This window comes from Boleophthalmus pectinirostris, unplaced genomic scaffold (genome assembly GCF_026225935.1).
Source record: "Boleophthalmus pectinirostris isolate CB_2022bp ecotype Guang Dong unplaced genomic scaffold, ASM2622593v1 HiC_scaffold_1, whole genome shotgun sequence".
NCBI classification, from domain to species: domain Eukaryota; kingdom Metazoa; phylum Chordata; class Actinopteri; order Gobiiformes; family Gobiidae; genus Boleophthalmus; species Boleophthalmus pectinirostris.
Window position 1 is genome coordinate 3,945,449 of NW_026570970.1, and position 17,831 is coordinate 3,963,279.

Consider the following 17,831-nt stretch of genomic DNA (forward strand, 5'->3'; position numbering starts at 1 on the left):
GTGCAATAAAATTATGTTTGGGCTTTGAAACTTTTTTCGAACCCTCTACACATATTTTTCTCGGAACATGAACTTCACTTTTTCATGTTGATGAAATTTGAACAAATCATGCTGAATATGTACATTTATCTTATGTTACCTTATCATGAAATGTATGTATGTAAGTATGTATAATTTAATTTAATTGATCTAATTCTGTAAAAGAATACAAAAACAGTCTTTAGTTTTCCACAGTTCTGTTTTGTCTTAAACAGAATCAAACACACAGGGACAGAGACACACAGTTTGGAGTTGGACAGTGTGAAGATTTATTCCAGTGAAGCTCTGGTCTCTGTGGACACAGAATCACACATGATGATCACATTCTGATGATCTACTCTGTTGTACATGTTTAAATACACTTATAGCAATTATTACTACAATAATGGACCAGAACAGAAGAACAAGAACATTAGAAGTGTATCTGCAGAAACAAAACTCACCATGTGCTGCTTTTCTTCCTCTAAACACAGTAACAGGGAGGGCATCTGGTATAAAGTCTCCTAATGCCACATCACCCTGTAGAAGCACGATAACAGTTTCAATAGGAAGTTCATTTTGAAAAAATTAAAAATAATTTTAGTTGGTTTACTTACTTTGTTCATCTGTGCTCTGTGGTTTGTTGGTTCTCAAACATCTTCCTTTTTTCTGAAACATCAGCTATAACATTCATGAACTTCCCCACAGCTGCAGCAGAACCTGGACGTCTCTGTGTTTGTACACGACTCTGGAACAAACACATTCAACTCTGAGTACAAGTGTCACACTCTTGTAGATGGACAGTCAAAGACTATTTGTTTCAAGCTGTCCTTACATTAACTCTAATTTCAAATAAAACACCACAAACATGTTTTAACAGTGAAGACATTCTAGGCTGGAGAAGTACATAATAAAATCTTTGAAAAGTCTCACCTCCAGATCAGCTTCATAATCCTCCTGCTCCACACTGTGTGTCTCTGCTCCTGGATCTGTCCTGTGTCCTGCTACATCTGAATTTTCCCTCCAAAAGTTTTGGGGAGGAGAATTCCAGAGGAAGGATCCTCACCACAGATTATAATAGTCATGCTTCCTCAACCTGATTAAAACATGCAGGTCTCACATCGGCCACAATCAAGCGATGTTTGTAAGATTTAAACATGCTGGACAGAGAAACGTAAAAAAGTGATGTTATTGTTGTCAAATTTGTTTTTGCAATTTGAGCAACCCCTCTCGGACCGTTTTTTCAGTGTGGTTCCTACATGATCACGGGGAACACCGGGTCCTCTGTGCAGGTCCTGAACAGAAGTACACACCCCCATTTTTGACTCACTCTGGAGCCACACGTTCACACATTGGTTCTTGCTCTGATCTTCGTGTGTTACATTCTCTGTATTGGCCATTGTTGGTAAAATAATTCGAAAATGAATCGCGGCTGTGTGTGGACAACAATCTGTTACTGCGCTGGAGTCGTACAGCGTCATTACAGGCAAAGGAGACGCGTTTCTCCCATGATGCATTTCGAATAGTTCGTTTGGACCTGCTGTCTGTGGTTTGGACCCGGGTTCGCGTTCACACCAGTGTGAAAGTGTGTGAAAGCACCATCAAACTACAGGTCAAGGCTCACTGATGAGCATCTTCAATCTATCCTGAGGATCTGCTTCCTCCTGCAAGTCAAATATCTCTCAGCTGTACAAGATGAAGTGTAGCCAGGTTTCAACCAGCAAGAAGTAGGCAAAAGAAGAAGAGTAGACGTATTAGTTTAAACTTGCGTTCTGAATACATTTTCATGTTCTGAACTGTTATTAAAGATTAAGAAAGTGTGTTGCGTGTTGTTCTTTCTCTCTCTTTTTTTCCCGTGCAACCGTTATTTATCGATTTATCGATTACTCAATGCGGCCCAGCCTCACTCAGACTTTATCTAATGTGGCCCCCAGGTAATTTGAGTTTGAGACCCCTGATTTACCGGATCAGAAGCGAAAAGAGTCTGGAAGATTATTTATTTCATTAGATCATTGTTTCATTAGGTCAGGAGTGTCAAACTCAAATTCACAGAGGCCAAAATTAAAACACTGGGACTAAGTCGTGGGCCAAACTAAATGTTTATTGAAAATTATCAGCATATTTTTGCTCTTCTTTCAATTTATGTAATGATAAACCTTTTCTTATTAAAATAAATCATTAATAATAGTTTCACTTAAACATTGAATCCAGAACAAGCAGAATATAAAATAATATATATATTTTAAATAAATAAAGTCTCCATAGCCTGTAGCCAGCACGCCAGCTCTAATACATATTTGATTTGAAACCCGGCTTTGAATTTCTTTTTCAAATTTTAATTTATATATACAACAACATGACAAAACAGCAGAGGTAGATACAGTATAAAGTGCAGATGGGATTGTTGTCGCTGCATCAATGCAAAGTCCAGTTCACAGGTATGGCAGGTGTGGAACATGGATATATATATATATATATATATATATATATATATATATATATATATATATATATATATATGATCCGTTCTGCAGGAACGCGAACACAAAATAAATGTCCATGAAATGTCCATGTTGCTACAACCACTCAGATTTTGAGTTGGTGTCACCAGGACCTTTAGCAGCAACAACGTCACTGGATTCAGAGCTGTGATTGGACAGAAAGAGGACGCCTTTGCTGTTTTGAGTCACCCGCCCGCCGACGAGCGATTTTCCAATAAAAAATGTTCACTCTGTATATTCACCTTCATTATTGTTTTCACTACTGGCCATACATCATTTGAAAGGTTAATTTATCAATAAAACAACCATATCATTCATTTTATGCCGTACAACGAGCCCAAAACTCTATAACTTAAAAATTCACATCATAATCAAAGAATAAGATACGCGTTTCTTACCTTTGAGCCGGTTCTGTCGGTCCAACACGCGTTCAATCCATGAAAAGTTGTACTCAATAAGTCCGTAATAATCCACAGAAAAAGAATATCAAGTTGTTTTTTCCATAAAATAATTCCATGTGGGTAAATAATCCAGAAAATCCTCGTCCGTATGAATGGATGAATGCGTGAATGAAAATATGTTGCCTTCTCCCTCTCTGAGTTCCGTTTCTCTTGGCGCTCTTGGGTACGCTTGTTTTCCTCACACTCTTAGCTTCAAAATGAGACCCTCCCCGCTGTTGTCGGTGCCGGGGTTTAGCTGGGACAAGCCGCTGAAGAAGCTAACGCACCCACGTACTTCCTGGCTTTACGCACGCGTCATCAGTTTGTTTACGGGAAATCTCTTCAGTCATTGGATCTTCCAGTGATTGACATATTGTTTTAACCTATCACCAGAGCTTTCAAACGGTGGGTGGGGCATGCAGACAGTCTTTGAAACAGACGCTGTGTTTACAAGAGCAACAGAGACACAGAGAAGCAGTGGGGGAGGGGCCATAGTGGACAGATCTGACGCTTGGAAGACAATTTTGGCTACTTTTAGTTTTTTTTTCTTGAGAAAACATGCCTAAAGCTCAGAAGAAGTAGTATTATAATAATAACAATTATTATTATTATTCTTTTTTTATTATTATTATTATTTTGGCACAAATTTGGCAATCTTGTGCCGAATTGTCATTTTGTTTACACAAAGGCTCACAGCATCAAAACCCTTTGTCCTAGAGATCTGAAATTCTACACAGTTGTTGCCAACAACTTGAACAATGAGTGTAGTGAGTCACAAATGCCTAGCATGAAGTATGACCAAGCTAAAGGCCTTTATTTATTTTTAATTTTTTTTTTCGAAGCAAAAAATACAATATTTAATTGACTGTACTGTAGGTTAGGCAGCACTCACAGTCTTCATGTACATATCTACAGAAACTAGAAGGTCTAAGCTTTAAAATGGTGCCTCACACAAGCATGTGGGTTCTAAGGTTTTCTTTTAATAAGCTATGGCATTTGGGTATGTAGTGCTATTGTGCACACGCCAAAATTAGGTGGATGGTAACAGGTTAAGAACAAGAACAATGCAGAGTCACACTGAGGCCTTTAATAAGTTGATGCTTAGAGACAATTTACAAAGCAGCTGCTACACAGACGAGTTTTGTACAATACAGAGCACAAAAAGTTTTATTTGTTTACACTATACAAGGATCAGCAGGTTACCTATCAGAGACACAGATGATTGGTTATTTTTCTTATATTCACATCGTTTTAGAATGATGAAAAGTTACAGCAGTTTCCATAAAAATTAACTGTTCAAAACAAAATAAACGGTCGCTCCGGCTCTGATTTTGACCCCCATTCTACTTCCCCTGACTGTTTTCAGGAACAGATGTGACGTTTGGTGATCAACAAAGATCTCACGCGTCCCACTACAAAATATTTATAATCCTCTAACTCTGTGTAGATTTTCAGTTGGTGCAGGACGATGTCGAATGAATGAAGTCGTTGTAAATATCTGGAGACTAAAGGTCGGGCACAGAGCGAGCGTTGATTAGACTGACAAAGCTTCATCGGAATTAGATCTATTCCACAACCCAGGAGGACGACTTTAGATTTATATTTTTTCTAATGACGGTGATTTCAGACAGTTTTATGTCGTTTGCGCTGTTTAAAGTCACCATGATTATATTGTAATAAACTGAATAATCCCAGTCTTGACCTCTAGTACGGCCACCAAAACATTAAATCACATGACTGACACAACACAATAATACAATACAATAACTGTGATAATATCGTAACAGGAGAGTTGGATATTGTCACATCCCTTGTAAGAATGCATCTTGCTCTGGGATGTAGTAATATTATATGAAACTGTCCAAAATGTAGTCCAGTTCAGTTTTCTTTCTGGAGCTCACACCAAGTCGCAGCTCCGTCTCATGTTAAACAGTTTACCCACTGTGAGCTCTTTGTTTTCTTTGAACAGCTCCTTGATCCACTCGTCCAGCGACTGTATGTGAAGGATTTTAGGGTGATCCCTGAAGCAGAAGGGGCAGCGAAGTCTAGAGTGACAGCTTTTTGGAAAATGAGCTTCACCCAAACACGCAAAACAGAGGCCCGCCTTTTTTAAGACTTCCAGCTTCAGGTCGTGAGGATGTTTCGCGAACTGCACACACTCTTTAAACGGGTGACTTCCCTTACAGTACAAACACGGAGGGCTGAGGGCTCGGTTCACTGCTCTTGTCTGTTTAGAATCGGCTCTCTGTTCTCTCGGGAGCGTTTTGGTTTTCTCCGTTTGGCTTTCCGTGACCTCCGCTCGCCTCCATTCCTCTGAAGTCACGGAGCTGGATCGTCTTAAGGGTCTTGCCGGACTTTGGCCTGGCTCCGGCGGCTTGGTGTGGGTTTGGGGGTTTGTGTTCAGGTTCAGGTTCAGGTTCAGGTTCAAGTTCAGGCGGAGGGTTCCTCAAAGAAGATCTCACAGGTTTGTTTATTTGCTTATCTTCTTTTCCATCCTTGGCAGAACCTTCACACACTTGCAGTTTCGCGATTGACGTCTGAAGGGTTTTTGGAACTTCTGCTTTGTCGATCGAGGATTGCGGCGCCTTTTCTGCAGTGAGCATCTTTTCTGTGAAGGCGGTTCTCCTGATCACGTCTTTGAAGCGGACTGAAGAGGCCGTGGCACGAAGTGAACCTCCACGCAATGTCATTTTAAAGACGTCGGCTGATGCAAATGATCCAACAAAGCAAATGCTATGCAAAACGAAAAGGAGCCACAGAGGATTCAGTACAGTTGGCTCTACGTTTGTACTTGGAGCTACGATTTATAATTCTTCGCTTGAATTGAGATGGTGGATAATGAAAAAATGGCCAGACTTACACATGCAGATATTAGAAGTTCATGGAAGGTTAGTTTTCCCCAAAAAACAGTCCACAATCCAAAGAAAAGAGTACAGTTCCGTGTTTAAAATTCATTGTGAGGTTCTTGGTTTGCAGTTTGAAAAGTTTAAACCGTGCCCCAACCTCAAAGACGCAGCAGACCGACAGCAGAAAACAAAGAAATAGATTTCGAGAGCTCAAAGTTTGTCTGATGTTTTGAAGATCAAGAAGAGGACGGAAAACTCTGGCAAAGTCCGGCTTCGGAGCTGAGGCTTTATTTGCCTTAAAGGAGGTGATTCCAGGAAGACTCCGCCCTCATGCAGAGGAGGGAGAGACGGAGCAGATACAGAAGATAGACAGAAAGATAAATAGATCTAGAGTTAAAGTTAGACTTAGTGCTAAAAAAATCTGAAAAGTCTGCTAGGATTAGTCATTCCTGGTGATGACGTTTGGAATAGACCTGGTTTAGTCCTAGATTAGACCAGGAATAGTCCTGTTATAGACCTGGTTTAGTCCTAGATTAATCTTGTTATAGACCTGATGTAGACAGGATTTAGACCTGGAATAGGTCCTGGTTTAGTCCAAGATTAGACCTGGTTTAGACCTAGATTAGACCTGGAATAGTCCTGTTCTAGACCTGGTTTAGTCCTAGATTATAGACTTTCTTTAGACCTAGGATAGTCCTGTTATCGACCTGGTTTAGACCTAGGTTAGACCTGGAATAGTCCTGTTATAGACCTGGTTTAGTCCTAGATTTGTCTGGTTATAGACCTGATTTAGATCTGCTTTAGACCTGGAATAGGCCTGGTTTAGTCCTAGATTAGACCTGAAATAGTCCTGTTATAGACCTTTTTTTTTTTTTTAGACCAAAATTAGACCTGGAATATTTCTGTTACAGACCTGGTTTAGACCTAGATTAGACCTGCTTTTCAGGACCAGGGCTGTAGTTAAAGCTGCAGTTTGGATCTTTTGTGGTGGAGGGTTCGTCACCTGCTGGTCTCCATGAAGATGCGTCTGGAACGTTCCACAGAATGGACACAAACCTATGAACCTTCACGAAGACTTGCGATCCAAATCACAGGTTCGATTTGTGGAGAGGCGTTTATATTTTTGGATATAAACAACACCGTAGTTGGATAAATACAAGACAGAAAAGTTTAAAACCAAACTGTGGACAATTTAAACTAAACCGTTGACATCTTCACGGAGACAAACAGGTTGAGGACCCTCTCCAGAAGAGTTACGCACCTTTAAGGTTAGGAAAGGTTTTTTATATATATTTTTGACTGTCATTTAATAATCATGGTCGTGGTTTGTTTGGTTGACGAGAGAGGACAAAAAACTTCAAACCTTCCTTCATCTCCTCAAACATCTCGTCTCTTGTCTTTATGTGCAGAATTCTAGGATGGTCCTTGGAGCAAATGGAGCAGACGATTCTTGCTGGACAGTCTCTTGAAAAATGTCCTTGACCCAAACACCCGAAACAGAGGCCTGAATTTCTTACGACCTCCAACCTTAGCCTTTCTGGATATTTTGCAAACTGGAGACACTCTGGAAAGGCGTGATCTCCCTTACAGTACAAACACGGAGGGCTCAGAGCTCTGTTCACTTCTCTTGTCTGTTTGGAATCGGCTCTCTGTTCTCTCTGGAGCCTTTTGGTTTTCTCTTTTTGACTCTCTGTAACCTCCTCACACTTCCGTTCTTCTGAAGTCACGGAGCTGGATTTTCTTAAGGGTCTGCCGGTCTTAGGCCTGGCTCCGGCGGCTTGGTGTGGGTGCGGGGGCTTTGGTTCAGGTTCAGGCGGAGGGTTCCTCACAGAAGACCTCCCAGCCGCTGCTCTTGTCTGTTTTGAATCGGCCCTCTGGTCTCTGGTTTTCTCCGTTTGGCTTTCTGTGACCTCCGCTCGCCTCCATTCGTCCGAAGTCACGGAGCTGGATCGTCTCAAGGGTCTGCCGGACTTGGGCCTGGCTCCGGCAGCTTGGTGTGGGTCTAGGGGTTTGTGTTCCACCTGAGCCTTTTCGTGTTCCGCGGTGAGCGTCTTTTCCCTTAAGGTGTCTCTCCTGACCAAGTCTTTAAGGCGGACTGAAGACGATGTAGCACGAAGTGAACCTCCACGTAATGCCATCTTCTAAGAGGCTACCCCCCGGCGAAATGCAAATCACCTGTGATAGAAATTTAGATTGTGGAAAGATTTCTCTCAATCTGTCTTGTGTAAATTAATGTGATTTCTACCTGAAACCCAGACCAGTCATTAACATGTGTAAAGGTTCATCAGGCACAACTGTCTCCGCCTTCAGGAAGCCTTTTGTTGTCCTCAACTGTATGTTAATTTAGTACCACCCTCTGAAACCAAAGTCACTCTGCTTTGATATGTATGTGACTTGTATTTCTGTATAAATACTCAGAGCTCAAATGCTCTGGGGAGGGAGATGGGAAGAGACGGGAGGAGACAGGGGTGAGAGGCTGTTGGGCTTTGGCCGAAACAGGCCTAGACCCTGTCCATATCTGCTGTAACAAGAATAAACCTTGGTCTATATTCCAAAAACTCATCGGGCTTCGCAAATGGATTCATTATTTATCTTCAAGAGATATATAATTTTTGCCACAACAATTTGGTGTCAAGAAGCGGGATCCACGAGTGACCGTCCAGAACACAGCGCAAATGGAATTTTGTCAGCTTTTGTTTTTTCTCGGATGCATGGAGCAATGAAAGACATGGATGGACATTGGCTTCTCTCCTGGATCATCACCGCTGGATTCGAACAAGATTTGCTTGGTGAGCTTTTGCAAAATAGACTTTATTTCATTTAAGATAATTTAATGGAAACCTTCATCTACAAACACTTGGAAATGTTCAAAGGACAGTATGCCTCCTATTGGAGTTAAATGGACTTTTTGAAACATGCCAAACTCTAACCCTATTCCTATAGATTTTTAAATTAATCTCACAAAAGCAAAATTCTCATATTTCAATTACTTGATTGACCTTTTTCAATATTTTGGCTCAAAAATATCATGCTGCAACTACAGTGTCAACAACAAAGACCATCCCCGCTTTTAATTTCCTCACCTTTGGGACATTCTAGACCGCTCTTTTTTAAGCCACGGAAACTAAGCTATTGGAAGTTACAAGTGCAAAAACAAAATGGGGAGCAAAACTTCAAGGGAGTATACACCACCAGAAGGTTCCATTGTTGATTTTTTGAGAAGAAAACATGGAGATAAGAATTCTTCAGAATTTGGTGCATTCACTTTAAAGAATGTTCTGGCATTGGAAAACAAGTTATGTGAGATTGAAGTCGAAGTGAAAGAAAAAGTAAAATTTCTAATAAAAAAATTAGACAACATTGAAAATTACAAGGACTGTGTCAAAATGTGGAAAGATGAAGCTGAGAGCAAAATAAGAAAATCTATGTACAAACAACCTCTTCTCTTTAAAGATGCAACTGAAATGTGTGAATTGAAACAGCCCCACTCGCAGAACTCTTTGTCTCAACAGTTGCTGTCTGATCCTTCACCAAATAACTTCTCACAACTCAAAGCTCCACCACCCCCATCACAACAGGACTTTTCATCCACTGCTCAGAGACTACACCGCCATGTTGAACAAGCAACGCTCACTATGCCAATGGTTGAAGTCTCTGGTCAACAAAATCCAACATTAGTTTTCCGTCCATGGACTTCTTCTGAAATATCTGCAGCATCTCAACATCTGCCCAATCCCACAACATCAGGTCAGACTTTTGCTAAAGAACTAAACACGTTTTGTCAAGACTTCAAGCCCACTATGAGTGAACTGAGGAGAGTGTTGATCATGAAAATGAAACCTACAGAATGGCATAAAATAGCTGATCAACTGCAGAACATTGAACTGCGATGCAATCACGTGGATTGGAAACATGACTCTAATGCTTTGTATAGGGAAGCTGTGAACAACATCTGCATAGCTATCACCAAAGCCTTTCCTGCCTCCATCGATACTGACAAAATCCAATCCTGCAAACAAAGAGAGGCTGAGGACCCTGAAGCGTTTCTCACACGTTTAACAGAAGTGTATAACACCCACAGTGGATTTACAAGACCTGATCACTTAGGTGTGACTCGTGATGTTTGGGAAACATACCTGTGTAACTACTTCATCAGTGGACTAAAAACAGACATTTCTTCAGCTGTGAAGAAAACTTGCATTGGCTGGAATGCTGCTCGCCTAACTGAACTGAAAAGACATGCCACACATGCATATGAACAGCTACTGAGAAAGAAAGTAATGAAGCAAGAGAGAATGCAGAAAGAACTGCATATGGCAGCTGTGACTATGTACAATAAGACACATGAAAGTGAAAATCACCAACTAGATTTAAGATTTCAGAAACAACTAAAGACTCTTCAGCCAACATGTAAGCAGAACAAAGAGAGGAGAAAAGCCAATCGAAAGAACAAGAGAAGATTTTCCAAAGAACCATGCTTTATCTGTTGTCAACTTGGACATTGGAGACGAGAGTGCTCTTTACGCCATGAGCCCTCTGCATTTACACCATCTTCTCCAAGTCAGCTTGTGACCCAAAAGCCAATATGGAACTATAGTACGCCACCACCCTCTTCCCTAACCTGTGATGACGCTACCGCCTGCTGTGCTGACTGTGACCCAGTCACAACCCCCGCACATGATCCATCTCCAACTTCCTGGGACATTAATGATTTTCATTTGGAAGTAATCTAAAGGCTACTGATGTTTTTTTTTTTTTTTTTTTTTCCCTTTCTGATTTACTTGCCCTCGTATTTTAATGAACATGGGTTTAGTTTTGTTACATTTTGCTTTACATAGTATCTAGAATTTGGACTACTTGAATGTATTCTCCAGAGTAGAACTAAGCACAGTCACTACAGCGAACTACCAAACAGTCACTGGGTGAAATTCCCCTCTAGTAGTAACTAGCTAGTGAACAGTCAAATGGGTGAAAGTCCCTGCTCTTTACCGAACAGTCACTAGGTGAAACTCCTATCTAGGGTTACTGACTAGAAAAAGGCAAAAGGGTGCAATTCCCTGTGTAGTTGAGTGTAAAGACGGGCTGAGACTTTCTCATGAGGGAGAGTAGATTCAAGGGAGCAGTTAAGAATGGAGATATTATGTATTGTAAATGGAAAATGTTTGAAGACAAATGTAAACTTACATATGTGTTGAACTGTTGCAACATGTTAAAAAAAAAAAAAAAAAATTGAAAAAGAAAAGATTGAAAAAAAATTTGAAAAAAAAAGAAAGAAAAAGAATTGAAAAAAAAAAAAAAAAAAAAGAAAAAAAAAAAAAAAAGATTTACATACAGAAAATTGTGCTAAAATACAGAGTGTGACTATATGTTTCAGTGTCCTTGGGACCTGAACAGTCAAAATGTATGATTGTAAATTGTGCATTGTCAGAAAATCTGTGTTTAACATTTGAGCCTGTTGTCAACAGTGTCAGCAAGAAAAATGATAGGATCAAGGATCAAGTTAACTGGGTTGCTCATTTTAGAGTTACTTTTTTTTTATATTTTCTTTTTTAATGATATTTGTTTTGTTTTGCTTATTGATTTTTAATGATGTCCTAAAAAAGTCCAGCTGGTACCAGAAAACTCCGTAGTTGTAATTGGTTCCTCCAGAAATTCAGTATATTTTGGTGAGCTCTCTTAAAAACAAAATGAAGGCCGTATCAAAGCCACTTGTGATCACAACAAACTTGACTTGACTGACTTGACCATCCTTGACCACTATGCACCTGCGAATTTCTTTAATAATTTAAATTTTTTATAGTTTTTGTTACAGGGAATATGGATGCTGCATAATTTTCTCTTCCTTTCTTCAAACATCTTATGACTAACAACATTAACAACTAACCACTAAAAGTTTTAACAAAATGTTTCTTTCAGAAGTGGAATTTAACCAACATAATTTCTTACAGTAGAAGACAACTAAGTCAACTAAGCCTGTAGAACAAAATTGACACATAAATGTGTCAAAGGGGGGAATATAAGAAAATTTGTTTTAGATCACTTAGAGACTGTTTTCCATTTTTCAACTACAAGACCTGTAACCTGACAACACCCTTCAAGACAGAGACCACCACAGTGAATGGTCTGAAGCCAGGAAATAACGTTCCACCTGGTCCAAACAAAAGTATCTTGTCCTGCGCAGAATCAGACCTGCATCATTTAACCATCCTTCTGCTTTACAACTGTCACTGGAGAAAAACTTCACAAAAGTTCAGCCATCCACAACTTTTCAAAACTCGACTTGTTCCTCTCGTGCTCAACCACAGCCCTGAAGATGGACACATGGACCAAAGAGACGAGCTGTGGCTCAGAGAGAGGCCAAGCTGCGTGGGGAGACTAAAGCCATGTGTGGTCAAAGGGAGGACAAAGGGACAGAGGACAAGCGATATTCTACTTGTGACTACAAATCATACTGGAAATGAACAAACTGAACAAAAACAATCCTCCTTAAAAGTGAACTGTTGAATTTGCCTCCAACTAATGGAACTCACTTTAACTCCATGGACTGTTTTAAATTTTCCACATATTATGTGTGTGACAATGACTGTTTATAAAGTATGATTAATGAATAATCAAAAGGGAGAATGTGTGATAGAAATTTAGATTGTGGAAAGATTTCTCTCAATCTGTCTTGTGTAAATTAATGTGATTTCTACCTGAAACCCAGACCAGTCATGAACATGTGTAAAGGTTCATCAGGCACAACTGTCTCCGCCTTCAGGAAGCCTTTTGTTATCAACAACTGTATGTTAATTAAGCACCCGCCTCTCAAACAAGTCACTCTGCATTGATATGTATGTATGTGACTTGTATTTCTGTATAAATACTCAGAGCTCAAAGGCTCTGGGGAGGGAGATGGGAAGAGACGGGAGGAGACAGGGGTGAGAGGCTGTTGGGCTTTGGCCGAAACAGGCCTAGACCCTGTCCATATCTGCTGTAACAAGAATAAACCTTGGTCTATATTCCAAAAACTCATCGGGTTTTTTCAGTTCACCCAACAAAGCAAATGATATGCAAAACAAAATGGCGCCACGGAGGATTCAGTATAGAGGCTCTTTGTTTACTGCGGTAAAGCCAGGCACTTGGAGCTACGATCTATAATTCTTCACTTGACTTGAGATGGCAAATAACAAAAAAAAATGGCAAGACTTACACATGCAGATATTAGACGTTCATGGAAGGTCAGTGGTCCCAATAAACAGTCCACAATCCAAATCCAAAGGGTTGTGGTTCTTGGGTTTGCAGTTTCAAAAGTTTAAACCGTGCCCCAACCTCAAAGACGCAGGAGACCGACAGCAGAAAACAAGGAAATAGATTTCGAGAGCTCAAAGTTCTGATGTTTTAAAGATCATCACGGAAGAGGACGGAAAACTCTGGCAAAGTCCGGCTTCAGAACTGAGGCTTCATTTGCCTTAAAGGCGGTGATTCCATCAAGACTCCGCCCTCACGCAGAGGAGGGAGAGATGAAGCAGATACAGAAGATAGACAGATAGATAAATAGATCGATAGATTTACTTTATTGATCCCCAAGAAAGTTCAGTGAAGATTTGGTGCTAGAATGCTCCAGAGAGACTAAAAAAGTCTGAAAATTCTGCTCGCATTGGTCATTCATAACGATGATGTTTGGAATAGACCTGGTTTAGACCTTAATTAGATCTGGAACAGTCCTGTTCTAAACCTGGTTTAGTCCAAGATTAGTCTTGTTATAGACCTGATTTAGACCTACAATAGACCTGGTTTAGTCCTAGATTAGACCTGAAATTGTTCTTTTATAGACCTGTTTTAGACCAAAATTAGACCTGGAACAGTCCTATTCTAGACCTGGTTTAGACCTAGGATAGTCCTGTTATAGACGTGGTATAGTCCTAGATTAGTCTAGTTTAGACCAAAATTAGACCTGGAATAATCCTGTTACAGACCTGGTTTAGACTTAGACATTAGTCTTGTTATAGACTTAATTTAGACCTGCTTTAGACCTGGAATAGGCCTGGTTTAGTCCTAGATTAGACCTGAAATAGTCCTGTTACAGACCATTTTTAGACCAAAATTAGACCAGGACTAGTCCTGTTATAGACCTGGTTTAGATTTACATTAAACCAAGAATAGTCCTGTTATAGGCCTGGTTTAGTTCTAGATTAGACCTGCTTTAGACCTAGGAAAGTCCTGTTACAGACCTGGTTTAGTCCTAGATTAGACCTGCTTTAGACCTAGGATAGTCCTGTTATAGATCTGGTTTAGTCCTAGATTATACCTGTAACATTTTATGTAATTTCTGATTTGCTTTTCATAATCATGGTCATGATTTGTTTGTTTGTTTGGTTTGGGCGCCAAAAGAAGTTGAGTTTTCATTTTCGTGTTCACTTTTTACCCCCTATATATACCAAATTACTTTCCAAAAGTTCCTTCATCGTTTCGTGTATTGTCTTTTTGTGCAGAATTCTCGGATGGTCCTTGGAGCAAATGGAGCAGACGATTCTCGAGCGACAGTTTCGTGAACGATGACCTTCACCCAAACACCCGAAACAGAGGCCGGCCTTTCTCAAGAACTCCAGCTTTTGTTCTTGTGGATTTTGTGCAAACTGGAGACACTCTTGAAAGGCGTGATCTCCCTTACAGTAAAAACAAGAAAGGAGCAATTTGGTTTTCTCCTTTTCACTTTTTTCTGTAACCTCCTCACACTTGGAGCTGGATTTTCTGGAGGGCTGCCCGGTCTTAGGCCTGGCTCCGGTGGCTTCAGGTTCAGGTTCCGGGTTCCTCAGAGAAGATCTCACAGCCGCTGCTCTGCCCAAGCGACCTGGTTCTTCCTCTGGATCTGTACGGCGTTTCTCCATTGAAATCTGAGGTGTTTGTGGATCTTGTGACTTCGACGGTGGCACCGGCTTCAGTGAGACGGGCTTTTTTGGGTTCCTTCACTTCCTCGAGCAGAACCTTCGAGTCTGGAACACTGCAACTGCAACAGAAAGAATAAACTGTGTGTGAATAATCTGTACACAAACTTTATTTCACCTCAGAAATCTAAGTACTTTTATTAGTATTTTGACTAGAATCATGTTGTGTCTATAATTTTATATTTTTGGCAACTAAGAAAAATGCAACAGACTTTTAGACCTACATTAGACCTGGTTTAGTCCTGTTCCAGACCTGGTTTAGATCTGGTTTAGTCCTTGTTTAGTCCTGCTATAGTCCTGGTTTAGTACTGGATTAGACCTGGTTTAGTCCTGTTCTAGACCTGGTTTAGTCCTGGTTTAGTCCTTGTTATAGACCTAGATTAGACCTTGAGTAGTCCTGTTCTAGACCTGGTTTAGACCCGGTTTAGTCCTGGTTTAGTCCTGTTCTAGACCTGGTTAACACCTAGATTAGACCTGAAATAGTCATGTTAAAGACCTGGTTTAGATCCAGTTTAATCCTGTTCTAGACCTGGTTTAGTCCTGGTTTAGTCCTGGTTTAGACCTGGTTTAGACCTGGTTTAGTCCTGTTCTAGATCTGGTTTAGTCCTGGTTTAGACCTGGTTTAGACCTGGTTTAGACCTGGTTTAGACCTGGTTTAGTCCTGTTCTAGACCTGGTTTAGTCCTGGTTTAGACCTGGTTTAGTCCTGTTCTAGACCTAGTTTAGTCCTGGTTTAGTCCTGGTTTAGACCTGGTTTAGACCTGGTTTAGTCCTGTTCTAGATCTGGTTTAGTCCTGGTTTAGACCTGGTTTAGACCTGGTTTAGTCCTGTTCTAGACCTGGTTTAGTCCTGTTCTAGACCTAGTTTAGTCCTGGTTTAGTCCTGTTTTAGACCTGGTTTAGATCTGGTTTAGTCCTGTTCTAGACCTGGTTTAGTCCTGTTCTAGACCTGGTTTAGACCTGGTTTAGTCCTGGTTTAGACCTGGTTTAGATCTGGTTTAGTCCTGTTCTAGACCTGGTTTAGTCCTGTTCTAGACCTGGTTTAGACCTGGTTTAGACCTGGTTTAGTCCTGTTCTAGACCTGGTTTAATCCTGTTCTAGACCTGGTTTTAGACCTGTTTAGTCCTGGTTTAGACCTGGTTTAGATCTGGTTTAGTCCTGTTCTAGACCTGGTTTAGTCCTGTTCTAGACCTGGTTTAGACCTGGTTTAGTCCTGGTTTAGATCTGGTTTAGTCCTGTTCTAGACCTGGTTTAGTCCTGTTCTAGACCTGGTTTAGACCTGGTTTAGTCCTGGTTTAGATCTGGTTTAGATCTGGTTTAGTCCTGTTCTAGACCTGGTTTAGACCTGTTTTAGTCCTGTTCTAGACCTGGTTTAGACCTGGTTTAGTCCTGGTTTAGATCTGGTTTAGTCCTGTTCTAGACCTGGTTTAGTCCTGTTCTAGACCTGGTTTAGTCCTGTTTTAGACCTGGTTTAGATCTGGTTTAGATCTGGTTTAGTCCTGTTCTAGACCTGGTTTAGTCCTGTTCTAGACCTGGTTTAGTCCTGTTCTAGACCTGGTTTAGTCCTGTTCTAGACCTGGTTTAGTCCTGTTCTAGACCTGGTTTAGTCCTGGTTTAGACCTGTTTTAGTCCTGGTTTAGTCCTGTTCTAGACCTGGTTTAGATCTGGTTTAGTCCTGGTTTAGTCCTGTTCTAGACCTGGTTTAGTCCTGTTCTAGACCTGTTTTAGTCCTGTTCTAGACCTGGTTTAGATCTGGTTTAATAACATCTTCATGTAGAAAATCATTTGACAAACCCTCCAGCACAAAACTTATTTTACTGCTGACTTCACTTTTTATATTTGTGGAGAATAGAAAAAAGCAAAGATACTCACGAGCAAAGCTGACCCGGTGTGAGGAGACCCGAGTGACCTGAGCCCTTTTCAACTGCGCCCAAGACTCACACAAACCTGACAGAAACGAAACCCAACTCAGAACCAGGAAAACGAAACCAGACTCCAACTGTCCACTAGAGGGCGACACTGACCACACTTTAACACCAACAAACTGGACTCACAAATACCTGGTTTGGACCTGGTTTAGACCTGGTTTAGTCCTAGTTTAGTCCTGGTTTAGTCCTGGTTTAGTCCTGTTTTAGACTTGGTTTAGTCCTGGTTTAGGACCGAGGAGCAGTGAGGAGAAGGAGCTGTTTTCTCTGCGGAGGAAACTACAACTGTTCAGTAAAAACTACAACTCCCAGAGAAAGGACTACAACACGCGCACCGTCCTCCGCTGCCGACGTAAATAAAGTGACAGTGCGTGAGGGAAAAGAAAAGATCTGTAAATATATTTTAATTTTATAATTTTATATTTTTTATTATTAACTAATAAAAATGCAACAAAACAGACTAGAGCAGCGTTCAAGACCTTTCGTGTTTAGAACAACAGTGGAAACCATAGTCCACTTTAGACCTGGTTTAGACCTGGTTTAGACCTGAAATAATCCTGGTTTAGACCTGGTTTAGACCTGAAATAATCCTGGTTTAGACCTGGAATAGTCCTGTTCTAGACCTGGTTTAGACCTGGTTTAGACCTGAAATAATCCTGGTTTAGACCTGGTTTAGACCTGGTTTAGACCTGAAATAATCCTGGTTTAGACCTGGAATAGTCCTGTTCTAGACCTGGTTTAGACCTGGTTTAGACCTGGAATAGTCCTGTTCTAGACCTGGTTTAGACCTGGTTTAGACCTGAAATAATCCTGGTTTAGACCTGGAATAGTCCTGTTCTAGACCTGGTTTAGACCTGGTTTAGACCTGGAATAGTCCTGTTCTAGACCTGGTTTAGACCTGGTTTAGACCTGAAATAATCCTGGTTTAGACCTGGAATAGTCCTGTTCTAGACCTGGTTTAGACCTGGTTTAGACCTGAAATAATCCTGGTTTAGACCTGGTTTAGACCTGGTTTAGATCTGAAATAATCCTGGTTTAGACCTGGTTTAGACCTGGTTTAGACCTGAAATAATCCTGGTTTAGACCTGGAATAGTCCTGTTCTAGACCTGGTTTAGACCTGGTTTAGACCTGGAATAGTCCTGTTCTAGACCTGGTTTAGACCTGGTTTAGACCTG

The 17,831-nt window shown here is 40.7% G+C and overlaps 2 long non-coding RNA genes across 3 annotated transcripts; both read right to left on the reverse strand.

Moving 5' to 3' along the window:
• Positions 1-265: 265 nt before the first annotated feature.
• Positions 266-3,747, reverse strand: LOC129408719 (uncharacterized). The gene is made up of 4 exons (XR_008632099.1): positions 2,918-3,747; positions 636-1,704; positions 483-558; positions 266-331 (listed from the first exon to the last, which is right to left on the reverse strand). It is a non-coding gene; the product is annotated as an uncharacterized LOC129408719 (long non-coding RNA).
• A 279-nt stretch (positions 3,748-4,026) lies between these two features.
• Positions 4,027-17,126, reverse strand: LOC129408713 (uncharacterized). Of its 2 annotated transcripts, XR_008632097.1 has the most exons (3): positions 16,603-16,860; positions 14,041-14,794; positions 4,027-13,985 (listed from the first exon to the last, which is right to left on the reverse strand). It is a non-coding gene; the product is annotated as an uncharacterized LOC129408713 (long non-coding RNA). The 2 variants fall into 2 exon arrangements; XR_008632096.1 differs by having other exon boundaries at positions 4,027-14,794; positions 16,603-17,126.
• Positions 17,127-17,831: the final 705 nt, after the last annotated feature.